This window comes from Nyctibius grandis, chromosome 1 (genome assembly GCF_013368605.1).
Source record: "Nyctibius grandis isolate bNycGra1 chromosome 1, bNycGra1.pri, whole genome shotgun sequence".
NCBI lineage: Eukaryota > Metazoa > Chordata > Aves > Nyctibiiformes > Nyctibiidae > Nyctibius > Nyctibius grandis.
In genome coordinates, this window is record NC_090658.1 from 59023577 (window position 1) to 59042560 (window position 18984).

Below are 18984 nucleotides of genomic sequence, written 5' to 3' on the forward strand. Positions count from 1 at the left end.
GCTTAAGTCCACTCATCATTTTAACTGCGAGCCTTGAATCTTCTTCACAATAAAATCCTTTATTGTGTAAGGGCAAGAGAGCCTCCTTAATGTCAAAGAGAAGCTTTCTTTAATCTTAGCTGTAATTTTTTTGGTTACTAATTATAACACACTTAGAAACTCTTCATTTCACCTCTGATCTTAAACTTGGAATCACAGAATGGTTGAAGTGGGAAAGGACCTCTGGAGATCATCTAGTCCAACCCCCCTGCACAAACCAGGGTCACCACCTACAGCAGGTTGCTCACAGCCAAGTCCCATTGGATTTTGAATATCTCTGACAATGGAGACTCAACAACCTCTCTGCATAACCTATGCTAGTGTTTGATTACCTTCACAGTAAAAAGTGTTTTCTCACATTTAAATGGAATTTCCTGTGTTTCAGTTTGTGCCTATTGCTTCTTGTCCTATCACTGGGCATCACTGAGAAGAGTCTGGCTTCATCGAATTGTGTACTTTCAATCAAATGTACATTAAGTAAGTTTGCCAGTGATACTAAACAAGTAGGAGATGAGGACTCCCTTGAGGGTAGAGAGGCCTTACAGAAAGATCTGGACAGACTAGAGAGCTAGGCAATTACCAACTGTATGAAATTTAACAAGAGCATGTGCCAGATTCTCCACCTGGGACAGGGCAATCCTGGTTACTTGTACAAATTGGGGGACAAGAAGATGGAGAGCAGCCCTGGGGAAAGAGACCTGGGGGTTTGGGTTGATGGTAAGTTGAACATGAGTCAATAGTGTCCCCTGGTAGCCAAAAGGGTCAACTGTGTCCTGGGGTACATTAAGCACAGCATAGCCGGTTGGTCAAGGGAGGTGATTATCCCACTCTACACTGCACTGGTGTGGCTGCTTCTCGCATACTGTGTGCAGTTTTGGGTGCCTCAATATAAGAACGACATCAAACTATTAGAGTGTGTCCACAGGAGACTGACCAAGATGGTGAAAGGTGTTGAAGGCAAGACTTAAGAGGAGTGGCTGAGGTCACTTGGCTTGTTCAGCTTGGAGAAGAAAAGGCTGAGGGGTGACCTCATCACAGTCTACAACTTCCTCAAGGTGGGCAGCGAAGGGGGAGATGCTGATCCCCTCTCTCTGGTGACCAGTGATAGGATGCAAGGAAATGGAATGAAGCTGCTTCAGGGGAAGTTCAGACTGGACATTAGGAAAAGATTCTTCACTGAGAGGGTGGTTGGTAACTGGAACTGGCTCCCTAGGAAAGTGGTCATGGCACCAAGCCTGTCAAAGCTCAAGGAGTGTCTGGACGACGCTCTTAGTCATATGGTTTAGTTTTAGGTAGTCCTGTGAGGAGCAGGGAGTTGGACTCAATGACCATTACGGGTCCCTTGCAACTTCAGATATTCTTCTATGATTCTGTGATTCTCTTCTCTTTATTCCCTCCATCAGGTATTTATACACATTGATAAGATCCCCCTGAGCCTTCCCTTCTCCAGGCTGAACAGTCCCAGCTTCCTCAGTCTCTCCTCTTAGGGCATATACTCCAGTCTCTTATTCATCTTCATGGCCCTTCACTGGACTCACTCCAGTATGCCCTCTGTTACCTTGTACTGAGGATCTCAGCAGCGTGCCCAGCAATCTGGATGTGTCTCAGCAGAGCTGGGTAGGGAGGAAGGATTACATCCCTTGACCTGCTGGCGATGTTCCTCCTAATGCAGCCCAGCAGGCTATTGACATTCTTAGCCATGAGGGCACTTTGCTGGCTCTGGTTCTGCTTGATGTTCGTCAGCATCACCAGAAACTTCTCTGACAAACTGCTTTCCAACCAGTCAGCTCCCAGCCTATACTGGTGCCTGGTGTTATTAATCCCCAGGGGCAGGACTCATCATTTTCACTTATCGAAATTTATGAGGCTTCTGTCAGCCCATTTCTCCATCTTTTCAAGGTCCCTCTGAATGGCTGCATAACCGTCTGGTTTATCAACTACTCTTCACACTTTTGCATCGTCACTTGTATGATTCAGATCAAACAGCAAACAATGTTAATAATTGGCATATATATTCATTCCCTTGCAAAAGACAAAAAAAAAGAGTAAGAACAATAATTCTACTCTTGCGTAGCGAATACCAGTAGGCATTCAGGTATATACGCCAATTATTTCTGGTACATGGCAAGATTAACATATGTAGCAAGTATCAAATCTAAAAACCCAAAAAGTCCAATAGTGTTTACTATGGGAATTGTTGAATTGCCACTGTCCATAATGAGGAAAAAAAACACAGACAAAATATAAATTCAATGCCTGAAGATTGCATACTTTGGAATATTCTAAGAAATTATAATAAAACAGAATAATATTATATGTATTTTTTAGTTCTGCCTCAAGATTCTGCCTCTAAATCAACTTTTTTTTTTGCAAAGTAAAATTATCTATGTAAATGTATAATATAATATGATTTCTCTTCAAGCAACAGAGCTTACTTTGTGTGTCTTGATGTTTTCATAGGCACAAGGCATTTTAGACAATGCAAGTGTTTTGTATTAAAAATACAGCAGCTGAAACTAGTACTGATCGACTGTTATCAGCAACAAAATTCTGATGTGCAGGTAGGTTATCAAAATATAAAGCCCCATTGGGAATTATCAGTTGTAGTACCAGTTTGCGCAATACTACCATAGCACATATATTCACACAGTATTTGTTTCAAGTTTCTGATAAGTTCATCCCTGGACCTGGCAGAGAAATGAAGTGAGGAAGGCTGTAACTGTTTTCACACATCCCCTGTTTGCTGTTGATATAAACACAAACTACCTTTTGCATTTATATTAATCCCAAAGAATTTAAAATAAATAGGTGCATTTACAGTTGCTGTCCTATTTATCTTCATCAAGATAAACAAGAAGAAAGTGGAACTATACATAGCTCTCTGGGTGCTGCTTCTCTAAGTTACAGAATTCATGAGTCTGTTCCTGCTTTTTCTGCTCTGTCTAGAACTGATTATTAAGAATGGAATCCTGAATGGAGATTACAATATGCAGAGTAGTAACAATATATGCTTTATATTTAGAAGAGAAAGAATATATTGATGAAGGGAGGTGAAGATGTAAGTTTCCAGCAGTTAATACTTTCGCATAAGTTTTACAATTGTGACGTGTAATCTTCCTATAAGGAAGAGAAAAATCCGAAGGATTCCACACTGAGGAATGTGTTCAAGGAAGGTGAGTTGCTTCAGTCATAGATTGTTTTCTTGTACAATTTTGCTTAATGGAATATCAACTCTTGCAGTTACTAGAAATCATGCTCTGTTGGTGGGGCGAAAACAGGCCAGGAGAGGAAGGATGAGGTAAGGAGTGACTGCCAACAGTTTTTCTACTTTGAAAAGGAGATGATAAACAAGTGCTGGGAATAAAGTTTCTAATAAGGACCATATGACCATAAGTGACTGAGATCAAAACTAAATGAAGAACTAAGACTTGAGGCCTGCTTAACCCCTAGAAGAATTTCACAGTGCATATTCATACAGTGAACTCTTTAAAAAGACCTGGGAAAGTACATGATAAATTTAAGTGCCCTGAAGAAAAAGGCCAGGTACAGTCAGTAATACCGAACTTGCAAAACTGGCAGCCTTTTCTGTATGTTACTCTGGTAGGGAGGAAGAAACTGCTGCTTGAAAGCCCCCTGAGCTCTGAGAGCATCTCTCCACTGACATCAACAATTAGGATGTGTACAAGGACTGGCAGTAAGCTTTAGCATTCCACTATGCATATTTGTGCTTTGTCATTTTGTCTTCAGGGCGCTATGTGCAGACAGTAGATAAATCATAGTTCTGTTCTGCACAGATGACACTTTGCATTTGATATTTGGTGCATTCTTTTGGACTGTAAAAATGTATGAGACATTTAGAACTTGGATTAATTCCTCAAGGGAACTTCAATGCTCTGTATCTCTTCAATATGCTGCGTAGGTCTAGAAGAATATGATATTTTGTAATACTGACATATTATTCTGAGTTGTTTTTAAAGATCAGGTAATAGCTTCTTTTTAAGCCAAGCATTTTGCTTTCAATACAGTTTGGTTTTGCTTACCAAGTTTTAGTTTCTCCATTTGTCTGCAAGCTAAAATTGCTGTGAATTGATTTAAAATAAACAAAAACTTTCCTCTGACATCTCTTCCTGTCCTGTGTCTCAGGTATAAATTTTATATTCTTTGCCCAGTCCCTAATCACCTCATAAATCTGACCCTAATCTGCTCCTATTCTTCCACTAATATGCCAAAAAAATCTTAATGTTCTCTCCCAGGCATCCTACTACACTCTCAGTGTAAACAGTCAGACTTATTAACTTACCAGTCTCCATGCTTGGCACTAACCCAAAGGCTAAGGTGAGTAGGAAGACGACGAGTATGCTTATGGCAGTGAGACGTATAATTGACTATCTGTTTGAGGTCTTTGTTATGGAATATCTATGTGAGCTTGTCTTGGTTTGGTATGTGCTAAAATTAAGGGTTATATAAACAATCTGAACATGAAAGAAAAAAAAAAATTGACAGGAAGGAGTGCAAATTCTATGTGTATGAAAGAAATCCAGGAAGTTGAAAAGTTGTTTGATCAAATGTAGAGTAGGAGTACATGTGTGTAGATCTGGATGGTGGGAGGAAAAGGGAACAAACGAGAGTTACCATTAAAGTTCTCAAGTTATTGCACTTGACAAGTTATCTGGATGCAAACAATCAAAATACATTTAATATAATAAAAATTTTTGAGCTTTATTATTTGATCTGATTTCCCATGATATATTGTATATGAATGTCTCGTGTAACATCTATTTTTTTGCCTCATGTGTCTCTGTTGGAAGATATTATTTATATTTTGATTATGTTTAAAATGTTGTACTTGCTCTTGGGGCTGTCTATTAATGACTGAAGTAATTTAGTGAGACTGTTGTTTTTTCTTAATGTACATCTTAACTTTACAATGTAGTTTAAAAATAATTTTCATGTTCTGAATTGGCAAATCTAACAATTTCATCCAGTTTTTTACCCAGTGAAGCGCATGCCCATCCAAGCCATGAGCAGTCAGTTTCTCCAGAAGAATGTTGTGGGAAACGGTGTCAAAGGCATTACTAAAGTCCAGGTAGACAACATCCACAGACTTTTCCTTATCCACTAAGTGGGTCATCTTATCACAGAAGAAGATCAGGTTAGTCAAGCAGGACCTGTCTTTCATAAACCCATGTTGACTGGGCCTGATCGCCTGGTTGTCCTGTATATACCACATGATGACACTCAAGATGATCTGCTCTATAACCTTCCCTGGCACCAAGGTCAGGCTCACAGGCCTGTAGATATAGTTCCAGTTGAGTTATGACATATAGCATACATTCATAAAAGGGAAGAAAAAAAGTCATAGAGTGATCCTAAACCTCTTGAAATCAGATATAATATTTCTGTTTAATTTAGTGGTCCTCAAAAAGGCTTTGAACTACTACATATTTTTATCATTATTTAGAGGTGTATGCTATCTTTAGGAGTTTAAGGAAATTGCAAAATTATAGACTTCTAAAAATTATTATATGCTGTTGTTGACTGTCTATAAAATTTTTTCCAAGTGTTTGCCACATTTAACTATATGGAATTGCTTAATTACCTGAATAGAAAATAATGAAAGTCAGACTTTCCCATTTACCACTGTTTTATTTGCAGAATGAGTCATATGGCTGTTTACAAAACTGTAAAATCTTCTTTCAAAGTGATTTACACTCAGCCTATTACCTTTATAAAGAAAGTACTAAAAACCAATTAAAAGTTTGGAAGTGTAATTTGTTTGACAAGATCTCTTTTCAAATATAGATTGTCACAATAATTGCTTGTGGCATATGTGACTTTCAATAGAGATGCTAGGAGTGGTTGGAAAACTTTTTATATGCTCTGTGGAAGTGAATTTAATTTGATACTAAAACTGAGTGTGAAACTCCCCTTTCCCAATAGCAAGGATTTTTTATGTGACTCAAATGTGGAATGTTTAATCTTCATTTCAGCAGCTGTACATAGTGGTTTCTTTCCACATTAGAGCTTTGCCTCACCACCAAATAAAACCTCTTCTAAACTGAGAGAAATTATATGCTTCCATTTCAGCTTTGGGGCTAATGAACAAAACTGAACTTCTTGTACTGAAGTCTTGGCAGTTCAGAATAGTGCAAGTAGGTCTGAATGTTTGTAATTTAGGTAACATGTACTTAATCAATTTTTCAGTGAAGTGTTCCTTGCCAGTCGGCAATGGCAACGGCGGCAGTGGCAGCGGTGGCGGCAGCGACTGAGGTTAGTGCGGGGAGAGATCGGGCCGTAGTGGGCGAGCGGTTTCCGTGCGGTTTCCATGCTCCGGGCCCCCCCGAGCAGCAGCCCGAGACGCGCCTGGACCCGGAAGTTCCCGGCAACGAATCAGGAGAGGAGGGGGCGTAGCACCACCCCCTGTGATCGGGTGATAAAGAGCCTCTGGGTGGGCAGGGACATGTCCCTGGCCAGAGGGGAGAGGGGGAGTCAGCAGTGACTGGGTGTGTCCCGGGGCGGGGGAGGGCACAGCCCCAGGGGTGTGGCAGTTTGCGCAGCAGTTCTCGCAGGCAGGGCGGCGAGCAGGGTAGGCGGGCAGGCAGGTATGGTTTCCACTCGGCGTGGCCCTAAGTCCCTTGCGGGTGCCAGAAAAGACATGGCAACCCAAACGGACCTGCCGCGGAAGCATGCGGAGGTGCAGGTGGCAGGCTGCAGGGAGTGCCAGAGCCTGGCCCTGGCACTCGAGGGTAACGGAGACCTCACCTGTGTGAGGTGCGAACAGGTCGACGACCTGATCTCCTTGGTGGCCCAGCTCAAGGAGGAGGTGGAAAGGTTAAGGAGTGCAAGAGCATCCCAGGAAGAGGATGGCGGGCAGTGCTGTTCCCTGCCTGTCCTGGGGAAAACGGACGGGCCTAATGCTCCCCGGGTAGTGGAGGATCCTCTTCCTCCTCCACAAGGAGCAGGAGGAGACCTAGGGGATGGCGGGGAATGGAGGCAGGTCCCTGCTCGGGGTGGCAGGTGCATTCCATCCTGACCTTCCTCCCCTCCCCACATCCCCCAGCAGAATAGGTATGAGGCGCTGGAGCCTGAGCGTCTTCCTGAGTGTCAGGAAGATACAAATCTAGGTGAAAGACCCTCTACGGGGCTACATAAACAGAAGCAGCCGAGTAAGAGGGTTGCAACCAGCTCCAAAAAGGAGAAAAGAAAAGTAATTGTTATAGGCAACTCCCTGCAAAGGGGAACGGAAGGCCCCATATGCAGGCCAGACCCGACTCACAGGGAAGTCTGCTGCCTCCCAGGGGCACGGGTAAGGGATGTTGCCAGGAGGATTCCTCAACTGGTGAGGCCCTCTGACTACTACCCACTATTAGTATTCCAGGTGGGTAGGGATGAGATTGAAGAGAGAAGTCCCAGGGCAATCAAAAGGGACTTCAGGGCCCTGGGGCGTTTGGTAAAGGGGGTAGGTGCGCAGGTGATATACTCTTCAATTCCTTTGGTATTTGGTGAAAACAGGGAAAAGACTATGAAAGTACAACAGATTAATATGTGGCTAAGAGACTGGTGCCGGAGGTGGGATTTTGGGTTCGTTGACCACGGGGCGGCTTTCATGACACCGGGCCTGCTTATGCCGGATGGGGAACAGCTGAATCAGAAGGGGAAAAGGGTTATGGCCCAGAAGTTGGCAGGGCTGGTTAAAAGGTCTTTAAACTAGGTTCGATGGGGGAGGGGGATAAGACCAGGGCAGCCACAAATAAACCTAGGGGTGACAGGCCTGCGTCGGGGGCAAGGCCGCTAGCCCAGCTGAAGTGCGTTTACACCAATGCACGCAGTATGGGCAACAAACAGGAAGAGCTAGAGGCCACTGTACAGCAGGAAGGTTATGATGTGGTTGCTATCACAGAAACGTGGTGGGGTGACTCTCATGACTGGAGTGCAACTATGGATGGCTATAAGCTCTTTAAGAGGGACAGGCGAAGCAGGAGAGGCAGTGGGGTAGCGCTATATGTTAGGGAGTGCTTGGACTGTGTTGAAATTGAGGAAGATGGTGAGGATGACAAGGTTGAATGTTTATGGGTGAAGATCAGGGGAAAGGTCGGCAGGGCGGACATTACGGTGGGAGTCTGTTATAGACCACCCAACCAGGATGAGCAGGCGGATGAGGCGTTTTACAAGCGGCTGTCAGAAGCCGCCCGGTCGCCGGCCCTTGTACTCGTGGGCGACTTCAACTTGCCAGATGTCTGCTGGAAATACAACATGGCAGAGAGGAAGCAATCTAGGAGGTTCCTAGAATGTGTGGAGGACAACTTCCTCATGCAAGTGGTAAATGAGCCCACTAGAGGAGGGGACCTGCTTGACCTGTTGTTTGTGAACAGAGGAGGACTAGTGGGAGATGTGAGGGTCGGTGGCCGTCTTGGGAGTAGCGACCACGAAATGTTAGAGTTTTCGATAGTGGGGGAAGCAAGGAGGGGCAAGAGTAGAACTTCTGCCTTAGATTTCCGGTGGGCTGACTTTAGCCTGTTTAAGAGGCTGGTGGACCGAGTCCCTTGGGAATCGGTCCTGGAGGGCAAAGGAGTCCAGGAAGGCTGGACATGCTTCAAAAGGGAATTGTTAAATATTCAGGAGCAGGCTGTCCCAGTCTGTAGGAAGGCAAGCCGTCGGGGAAAAAGACCGGCCTGGTTAAACAGGCAACTTAGACTAGAACTTAAGGAAAAAAAGAGAGCCTACTTGCTCTGGAAGAAGGGTCGGGTAACTTGGGAGGTCTATAGGGACGTGGCCAGGTCATGCAGGGAGAAGATCAGAAGGGCCAAAGCTCAATTAGAGCTCGATTTGGCTGCTACAGTCAAAGACAACAAAAAAAGCTTTTACAAATACATCAACAGCAAAAGGAGGGTCAAGGAGAGCCTCCACCACTTGCTGAATGAGGAGGGTAGTGTAGTGTCAGGGGATGAGGAAAAGGCAGAGGTGCTCAATGCCTTCTTTGCCTCGGTCTTTAATGTCAAGATCGGTTGTCCTCAGGAGACTCGGCCCCCAGAGCCTGAAGTTAGGGACGGGGGGCTGTGTGAACCTCCCATGATCCAGGAGGAGACGGTTAGTGACCTGCTGTGCCAGTTGGACACCCACAAGGCTATGGGCCCGGATGGGATTCACCCCAGAGTAATGAAGGAACTGGCAAATGAACTTGCCAAACCACTCTCGATTATCTACCGGCAGTCCTGGTTAACTGGAGAAGTTCCAGCTGACTGGAAATTAGCAAATGTAACGCCCGTCTACAAGAAGGGTCGGAAGGACGATCCAGGGAACTATAGGCCTGTCAGCCTGACCTCGGTGTCAGGCAAAGTGATGGAACAGATCATCCTGAGTGCCATTACACAGCACATGCAGGACAATCAGGGCATCGGGGCCAGCCAACATGGATTCATGAAAGGCAGGTCCTGCTTGACCAACCTGGTCTCCTTCTATGACAAAGTGACCCGCTTAGTAGATGAGGGCAGGGCTGTGGATGTAGTCTATCTAGACTTCAGTAAGGCATTCGACACTGTCTCCCACAGCATCCTCCTGGACAAACTGGCTGCCCGGGGCTTGGATGGGTGGACTCTTCGATGGGTTAAAAACTGGCTGGATGGCCGAGCCCAGAGAGTGGTGGTGAATGGGGCAAAGTCCAGCTGGTGGCAGGTCACTAGCGGTGTTCCCCAGGGCTCAGTTCTGGGGCCGGTGCTGTTCAATATCTTTATAGATGATCTAGACGTAGGGATTGAGTGCACCCTCAGTAAATTTGCAGATGACACCAAGCTGCGTGGGACTGTCGATCTGCTGGAGGGTAGGAAGGCCCTACAGAGGGATCTGAACAGGTTAGATAGATGGGCCGAGACCAACGGCATGGGGTTCAACAAGAACAAGTGCCGGGTCTTACACTTCGGCCACAACAACCCCATGCAGCTCTACAGGCTGGGGGAAGAGTGGTTAGAAAGCGGCCCGGTGGAAAGAGACCTGGGGGTGCTGGTCGACAGCCAGCTAAACATGAGCCAGCAGTGTGCCCAGGTGGCCAAGAAGGCCAATGGCATCCCGGCCTCTATTAGGAATAGTGTAGCCAGCCAGTCTAGGGAAGTGATCGTCCCTCTCTACTCGGCACTGGTGAGGCTGCATCTTGAGTACTGTGTCCAGTTCTGGGCCCCGCACTTCAAGAAAGATGTTGAGGTGTTGGAGCGAGTCCAGAGGAGGGCGACCAAGTTGGTGAAGGCTCTGGAGGGTCTGACCTACGAGGAACGGCTGAGGGAGCTGGGGTTATTTAGCCTGGAGAAGAGGAGGCTCAGAGGTGACCTTCTTGCAGTCTACAGCTACCTGAAGGGAGGTTGTAGTGAAGTGGGAGTTGTCCTCTTCTCCCGGGCAACTAGTGATAGGACAAGAAGGCACAGCCTCAAGCTTCGCCAGGGGAGGTTCAGGTTGGACATTAGGAAGAATTTCTTTTCAGAAAGGGTTATTAGACATTGGAATGGGCTGCCCAGGGAGGTGGTGGAGTCACCATCTCTGGATGTGTTTAAGAAAAGACTGGACATGGCACTTAGTGCCATGGTCTAGTTGACATGGTGGTGTCAGGGCAATGGTTGGACTCGATGATCCCTGAGGTCTCTTCCAACCTGGTTGATTCTGTGATTCTGTGTGATTCTGTGATTCTTTCATAAGAGTGAAATTATTAATGTTCTCCATTAACATTACACTTCCCAAAAGCTCAGCTAAATATACTGACAAAATCTTCTTTTGTATACGTGAAAATAAATAATATGTTTTCTTAAATCAATTACATTTAGTTTTTACTTTAAAGTTTTAAGACTTTCTCTTAGCTAGCCTGATGACTCTGAATCAGTCATAATGAGATTTGTACATTGTCTCAACTCGGTGCTGTTATTTTTATACAACAATATTAAATATTTCTTTATTGTGGAAAGTGAACAGAATAGAGTTACTAGTGTGATCAAACCCTTTTAATCTCAGATGTTTTGTACTTCCTGTATGTGTGCAGGACCGTTGCATCACACATTAGACTTGTTAGTTTTGGATCTGCCTGTATTTACAAGATTTTTCATGAATAATTTTATTAAATCTGCTCAAGAGAATTCTGACTTAGGTATTGGATGGAAAGAAAATTTACTCTTCCCCAATATTTTTTTTAAATTAAAAATAAACACAAAGTAATTCCTGTTAAGGTTTCACAATGTAATTTGATTTAATTATTCTATACTGAGATAATGATTTGATCATCTAAATCTAATTATTTAATCCAAAATATAAGTATAACATGAACTTTCAACTGGTAAATTTTTTGTTTTCTTAATAAGATGTAGTACATTTTCTCAATGTGTACATATGTTTATTTTTCTTCTTGCCTTATTGTTTTCTTAAATTGACCAAGAAGGTCAACAGACTTATTTTGTCAGATTATAAAATTTTACATTTACTAAAGAAAAAAAGAAAAAAAGAAAAAAAGAAAAAAAGAAAAAAAACCCACAATCTAAGCAAAGACGTTTGCAAGCCACTGGTGGTTCTTTCCGTTCAATAGCTAAATCTCTCATATATTACATTAGTTGAGGATGGCTTAGGTAAAAAAAAAAATAGTAGGAAAAAACAGAGAGAGAAATTGCTGTACTGAATCTTCAACATTTGAATATGTTTTTTCTGAGCTTGTGTATCTGGAAATGCACATATATTAACCTCTATGAACTGTGCTGTACTGCAGAGCAGAAAAACTACAGATTTAAATTTCTGTCTTAAAGAATCTGGCACCAGATATATTTGTTTTTAAAATCTGCATAGCGTTGTGAACCTGCATACTGTCTTACGAATTCCCTTTTCCCCTTTCATATAAATACTAAACTTCATCTTTGGCTTTAATTTATTACTATTCTTCTGTCTTAGATTTATCTTGGTTTTTATATAGTAGTGGTTTATTTGCAATAATCTCTTTTGCAAGTGGTAAATAGCATATGATGCTCCATATTCTAATGATGGTGTATACCCTCATTTGGGCTCAAATGAGCTAAAATCAATCGGTTTTCTGCACATATTCGAAAGTACACACATAAGTGTTTTCCTGGATGGGTGACAGATATATGTGCTTTTAGGTATCTTGTGGATTAAGAACCTACACTCCTAATGGCTGCCTTTCTGTTTTGTTTTGAAGTGATAAGAAACACATTTAAAGCTAGAGTATCAAGGACTGAATGTAATTTTTAGGTTGACGTTACATATATGTGTATGTAATAACAAGAAGTATGATTAATTGCTTATTAATGCATTTGATGATTGAGCACAACTTGGCTAGAAGGAAGTGAAAATACCTTATTTTATTAGATGTAGCAGTTACTCTGACGTGAAATAGATATTTCCATGACAATCTCAACCCATTGGCAAGAAAGTAGAACAGTTTTTTTATGGAAGGACAGCAGAATTTTATAATGTTTAAGGGGTTTCTGTAGTTCAAGGATTAGGGGCTATTGTTTAATATGAAATTTCTCTAAAGCAGAATTTATGTGGGGCTTGTAACTTACATCACCTAAATGGTAGTAGGAAAATTTTAGAAGAATATCATTTTGCTTCATCAGCATCTCAACAGATTATGCTGTTGAAGTTGCTCTAACTTAAATACCTCATTTGACTAGATGATGGTAAATAGAGCAGTGCTTGCTGCCACAGCTATATTTTGCAAAATTATCCTTTTCCAGCTCTCAAGCACTCTGCTGTCAATAAAACATCAATTGTTTGTCACAGGAGAATTTCTATTATTTATATTAACATTTAAAAAACCTCAATATAACCAACTAAACAAAAAAAAAACAAAAAAACAAACATCAACAAAAAACCCCCCCACGAAAGTCCTAGGACTTTATAGGGCTTTGCACATTCCAAGAAAGCCAGATTTGTGGGCTGCGTAACAGAGATTGATGTAAAAGTCATTTAATGGGGAGTGAGCAGTGCACGTGCACCAAGATGTAAAACCTACAGTAGTATGTACTGAAGTAACTGCACTAGTTTCCAAGCATCATGGAAAAATATTGCTATCCCTGAGTCATGGAGAATATGCCTCTGGTATATTAATTTCATAATCCGAATAACAGCAATGATAATTTTGTGTATATGATACAAGAGGCTATGTTGCGTTTAACTGTCTGCTTCAAGTTTTGCAAGATATCTTCTAAGACGGAAAATATTTGCTAAGGGGTCACCACTGAAATGTCCATGAAATTATGCTGATAACTGTTATTTTACTGGCAACAGTTTAGTACTGGCAACAGTTGTTTAGTGTTGACAAGTTCAGTGCTGACAACTAAAAAGGAACTGCAACTGTGTAGTTAGACTAAATTTAATTCTGTATTTGAGATCTGAATAAAAGACAAAGTTTTTGTAATTATACCTCTCCCAAGTGCCACAAGAGCTGTATTTACTGCAGGTGTTCAGGATCTTAGTTACTTTGCTTTATAGTGGTGGAGACAGCAGCAGTGTTGGAAAATACCAAAGTATAAATGGGAGGTGGTAGATCTGAGTGACACTCTGCTGCAATGCTAGAGAGAGCACTCAAGTGGGACTTGTACTGTATAAAGGGGGATGGAGAAGTGAAGTCCCTTTAGCTCTTCCAGCATATACACGCTGGTCCATGACAGCATCTGATTTCAGTTGCACAGGTTTAAATATTCCTGGGCAAGTCAATGCAATTATTCTGAATTTTCTTTACCACTAATACTAAGGACTAGATCTTGCCCTGAAATGTTAGCAATTCTAAGCCCAAGCAAGGCAATTCCTGTGTTGTGGGTTAACCCACAGGTGTGACGGTAATACATGGGAAAGGCTTATGTCGTAGGGGCAAAAGGGTTCTGGGACAGGAATTAGCAGGGCTCATTCGGAGAGCTTTAAACTAGATTCGAAGGGGGATGGGGTAGTAGCTGGGCTTGCACCACTGGGGCAACGCTCTAGTGTTGAGGTAGACCAGGAGGCCTCCCATCCCCCTAGGGTGAAATCAGTGTGCTCAGCTCGCTCCCTGAAATGCCTGTACACCAATGCACGCAGCATGGGGAATAAACAGGAGGAGCTGGAAATCCGTGTTCGGTCGGGGGGCTATGATTTAGTGGCAATTACAGAGACTTGGTGGGACGCCTCGCATGACTGGAATGTGGTCATGGATGGCTATGTCTTGTTCAGGAAAGACAGGCCACTAAGGAGAGGTGGTGGAGTTGCTCTTTATGTGAGTGAGCAACTAGAATGTATTGAGTTCTGTCAGGGGCAGATCAGGAGCGAGTTGAGAGTTTGTGGGTGCGAATTAAGGGGCAGGCTGGCAGGGGTGATACTGTTGTGGGTGTCTATTACAGGCCACCGGATCAGGATGAGGAGGGTGATGAGGCCTTCTACAGGCAGCTGAGAGCAGTCTCGCAATTACAGGGCCTGGTTGTCGTGGGGGATTTCAACTACCCTGATATTTGCTGGGAGGCCTACTCAGCCAGCCATCCTCAGTCCAGGAGGTTCCTCCAGTGCATTGATGATAACTTTCTGATGCAAATGGTGGATGAGCCAACTAGGAGAGGAGCGCTGCTGGATCTTATTCTCACTAACAAGGAGGGTCTGGTTGAAGAGGTGAAGGTTGAGGGCAGCCTTGGTTGTAGTGACCATGAGATGGTAGAGTTCAGGATCTCATGTGGCAGGAACAGAATAGCTAGCAGAATCACAACCCTGGACTTCAGGAGGGCCAACTTTGGCCTTTTCAAGCAATTGCTAGGGGAAATCCCATGGGACAGGGTACTAGAAGGTAAGGGGGCCCAAGATAGTTGGTTAGCATTCAAGGACTGCTTCTTCCGAGCTCAAGATCAGAGCATCCCAACAGGTAGGAAGTCAAGGAAGGGTACCAGGAGACCTGCATGGTTAAACAGGGAACTGCTGGGCAAACTCAAGTGGAAGAGGAGGGTGTACAGATCATGGAAGGAGGTGCTGGCCACTTGGGAGGAATATAAGTCTGTTGTCAGAGGATGTAGGGAGGCAACTAGGAAAGCTAAGGCCTCCTTGGAATTAAACCTTGCAAGAGAGGTCAAGGACAACAGAAAGGGCTTCTTCAAATACATTGCAGGTAAAGCCAACACTAGAGGCAATGTAGGCCCACTGATGAATGAGGTGGGGGTCCTGGAGACAGAGGATAAAAAGAAGGCGGAGTTACTGAATGCCTTCTTTGCCTCTGTCTATACTGTTGGAGGCTGTCCTGAGGAGCCCCGGACATCTGAGGCCCCAGAAGAAGTCAAGATAGAGGAGGAATCTGTCTTGGTTGATGAGGGCTGGGTCAGGGACCAATTAAGCAATCAGGACGTCCATAAATCCATGGGTCCTGATGGGATGCACCCGCGGGTGCTGAGGGAGCTGGCAGAAGTCATTGCTAGGCCACTCTCCATCATCTTTGCTAAGTCGTGGGCAACGGGAGAGGTGCCTGAGGACTGGAGGAAAGCGAATGTCACTCCAGTCTTCAAAAAGGGCAAGAAGGAGGACCCGGGTAACTATAGACCGATCAGCCTCACCTCCATCCCCGGAAAGGTGATGGAACAACTTGTCCTTGGTGCTGTCTCTAGACACATCAAGGATAGGGGTATCACTAGGGGCACTCAGCATGGCTTCACCAACGGGAAGTCATGCTCAACCAACCTGATAGCCTTTTATGAGGATGTAACCCGGTGGATAGATGATGGTAAAGCTGTGGATGTGGTCTATCTTGATTTCAGTAAAGCGTTTGACACGGTCTCCCACAGCATCCTCGCAGCTAAACTGAGGAAGTGTGGTCTGGATGATCGGGTAGTGAGGTGGATTGTGAACTGGCTGAAGGAAAGAAGCCAGAGAGTGGTGGTCAATGGGACAGAGTCCAGTTGGAGGTCTGTGTCTAGCGGAGTCCCTCAAGGGTCGGTACTGGGACCAGTTCTATTCAATATATTCATTAATGACTTGGATGAGGGAATAGAGTGCACTGTCAGCAAGTTCGCTGATGACACAAAACTGGGAGGAGTGGCTGATGTGCCGGAAGGCTGCGCAGCCATTCAGAGAGACGTGGACAGGCTGGAGAGTTGGGCGGGGAGAAATTTAATGAAATATAACAAGGGCAAGTGTAGAGTCCTGCATCTGGGCAAGAACAACCCCATGTACCAGTACAAGTTGGGGACAGTCCTGTTGGAGACCAGCGTAGGGGAAAGGGACCTGGGGGTCCTAGTGGACAGCAGGATGACCATGAGCCAGCAGTGTGCCCTTGTGGCCAAGAAGGCCAATGGCATCCTGGGGTGTATTAGAAGGGGTGTGGTCAGCAGGTCGAGAGAGGTTCTCCTCCCCCTCTACTCTGCCCTAGTGAGGCCGCATCTGGAGTATTGTGTCCAGTTCTGGGCCCCTCAGTTCAAGAAGGACAGGGAACTGCTAGAGAGAGTCCAGCACAGAGCCACGAAGATGATTAAGGGAGTGGAACATCTCCCTTATGAGGAGAGGCTGAGGGAGCTGGGTCTCTTTAGCTTGGAGAAGAGGAGACTGAGGGGTGACCTCATTCATGTTTCTAAATATGTAAAGGGCAAGTGTCAAGAGGATGGAGCCAGGCTCTTCTCAGTGACATCCCTTGACAGGACAAGGGGCAATGGGTGCAAGCTGGAACACAGGAGGTTCCACTTAAATATGAGGAAAAACTTCTTTACGGTGAGGGTGACTGAACACTGGAACAGGCTGCCCAGAGAGGTTGTGGAGTCTCCTTCTCTGGAGACATTCAAAACCCGCCTGGACGCGTTCCTGTGTGATATGGTCTAGGTAATCCTGCTCCGGCAGGGGGATTGGACTAGATGATCTTTCGAGGTCCCTTCCAATCCCTAACATTCTGTGATTCTGTGATTCTTTGAACCCCAATAGACAGCTCAGCCCCACGACGCCTCACTTCTCCACAGCAGGATGAGGGAAAGAACGAGAAAGGTGAAAATGAGAACATGTGTGGATTGACATAAAGACAGTTTAATAGGTGAAGCAAAAGCTGCGCACACAAGCGATGCAAAATAAGGAATTCATTCACCACTTCCCATGGGCAGGCAGGTGTTCAGCCATTTCCAGGATAGCAGGGCTCCATCATGCATAACGGTTACTTGGGAAGACAAATGCCATCACTCCAAACATCCTCTCCTTCCTTCTTTTTCCCCCAGCTTTATGTGCTGAGCACAACATCGTTTGGTGTGGAATATCCTTTTGGACAGTTGGGGTCAGCTGTCCCAGCTGTGTCCCCTCCCAGCTTCTTGTGCATCCCCAGCCTACTCACTGATGGTGTGGTGTGAGAAGCAAAAAAGACCTTGGCACTGTGCAAGCACTGTTCATTAATAAGTAAAACGTCCCTGTTATTAACACTGTTTTGGTCACAAATCCAAAACACAGCCCCATACCAGCTACTGTGAAGCAATTTAACTCTATCCCATCCAAAATCAGTACATCCAGTCAAGGGAAAGAATGTGCTAGTGGATAATCATCAGTACAATGAAAGTGAAAAGCTATTACTTGAATTCTTCTTTAACAGGAATGACATCTACATGCTTACCTTGAGAGACCTTGTGGATTGAAACCACTTAAAAGCTTCCACGCAGTCAGAGTTTTAAAAGAGTGCAGCAACTGCTGATAGTAGCACATTTTCTTTCTCCAGCACAGGAGACAGTCTGAAGTTCTCAGTTTGTAAAACAGAGCCGCTGGCTTGTCAAGAAGGGAAGGTGGCAACACCAGGCTTGTACAGCAGCCTGTGCTTGACTTGAAAAGTCTGTCTTCCCGGCTTGCATTACTTTATTCTCCCACTTTTATCACTGTGTTGGTGAAAAGGAAACTTAATGCTGGGCGGTGCTCAGACTAGTGTATTTGACAGCATAAGACAAAGTAATGAAAACATAATATTGGAGTAGTAGTACAAAGCCTTTTCTTGTCTGGTTTCCATTGACACTTTTCACAGGAGTTGACATGTTCCCATGAAGTATTTACTGGATAAATGTCTTCTGACTGTAGTGTGGATCTCCAGAAATATTTTCATTACCTAATAAAACAAAAAGCAATTCATGTACGAAGATTGGAAACATCTGTAGGCTCATATACAGTTCCCACAAGTAGGCTTAAATGCTCTTTCAGATTTGAAATGTTACAGATTTCTTCCTTCTATTATTAGACCCATTTTTTTTTAATTTCGTTTTTTACTTGGAACTAAAGCTTTTATCCAAGCATCTGAAATCACAATAAAACTTTCATTCTTTCATTACATTGCAAGGAATATACTCAAAGTTATGTCTGAAGAAAGAAACCAGTTCCTTTATTCAAATGTTTCTTAATAAGTCTTCTTCCCAAGTGCTAAGATTTTAGCACTGTAAAAGGTTTAAGAAGGTGTTAAAAGAATGCTTGTAGGTATGTTGATCACTTTAAAGATATCCTATTAGAGAGAATCAAATCCGACAGGTGCAGAGTGTTGCACGTGTAATAACCAGGTTAAAAAAAAACCATGATGAACAAGACAAAGAATACTGGGAAACCTGATTTTTAATTAATGAGGAACTAGACTGTGGCTGTTGAGATGTTTGTAATGAATAGGTGAAACGTGACTAAAGAGGGAAGCATACAGCTCCACCTGCTGTACTGAATGACTTGCAGGTGTATGTTTCCTCATATTTTTTTTTTTTGGTGTGTGTGTGTGTGTGTGTAACTTACTCCTTTCTTGCACTTACAAATAAACAAGCAGTCTTGGAGAAAATGTTCCATAGATTCACCTCCAGTTGTCCGAGATGACCATGGCCAGCACTTGTATGAATACATAGTCACTGCTCTCACTTACTTAAACTGCAATTCAAGGACTGTTTGTCGCCTTTCTTGCATAGATGGCCCCATCATCTAATTATATGTCTCCCTGATGGACTCTGCATATGGCTTTTATTAGAAATATCAATG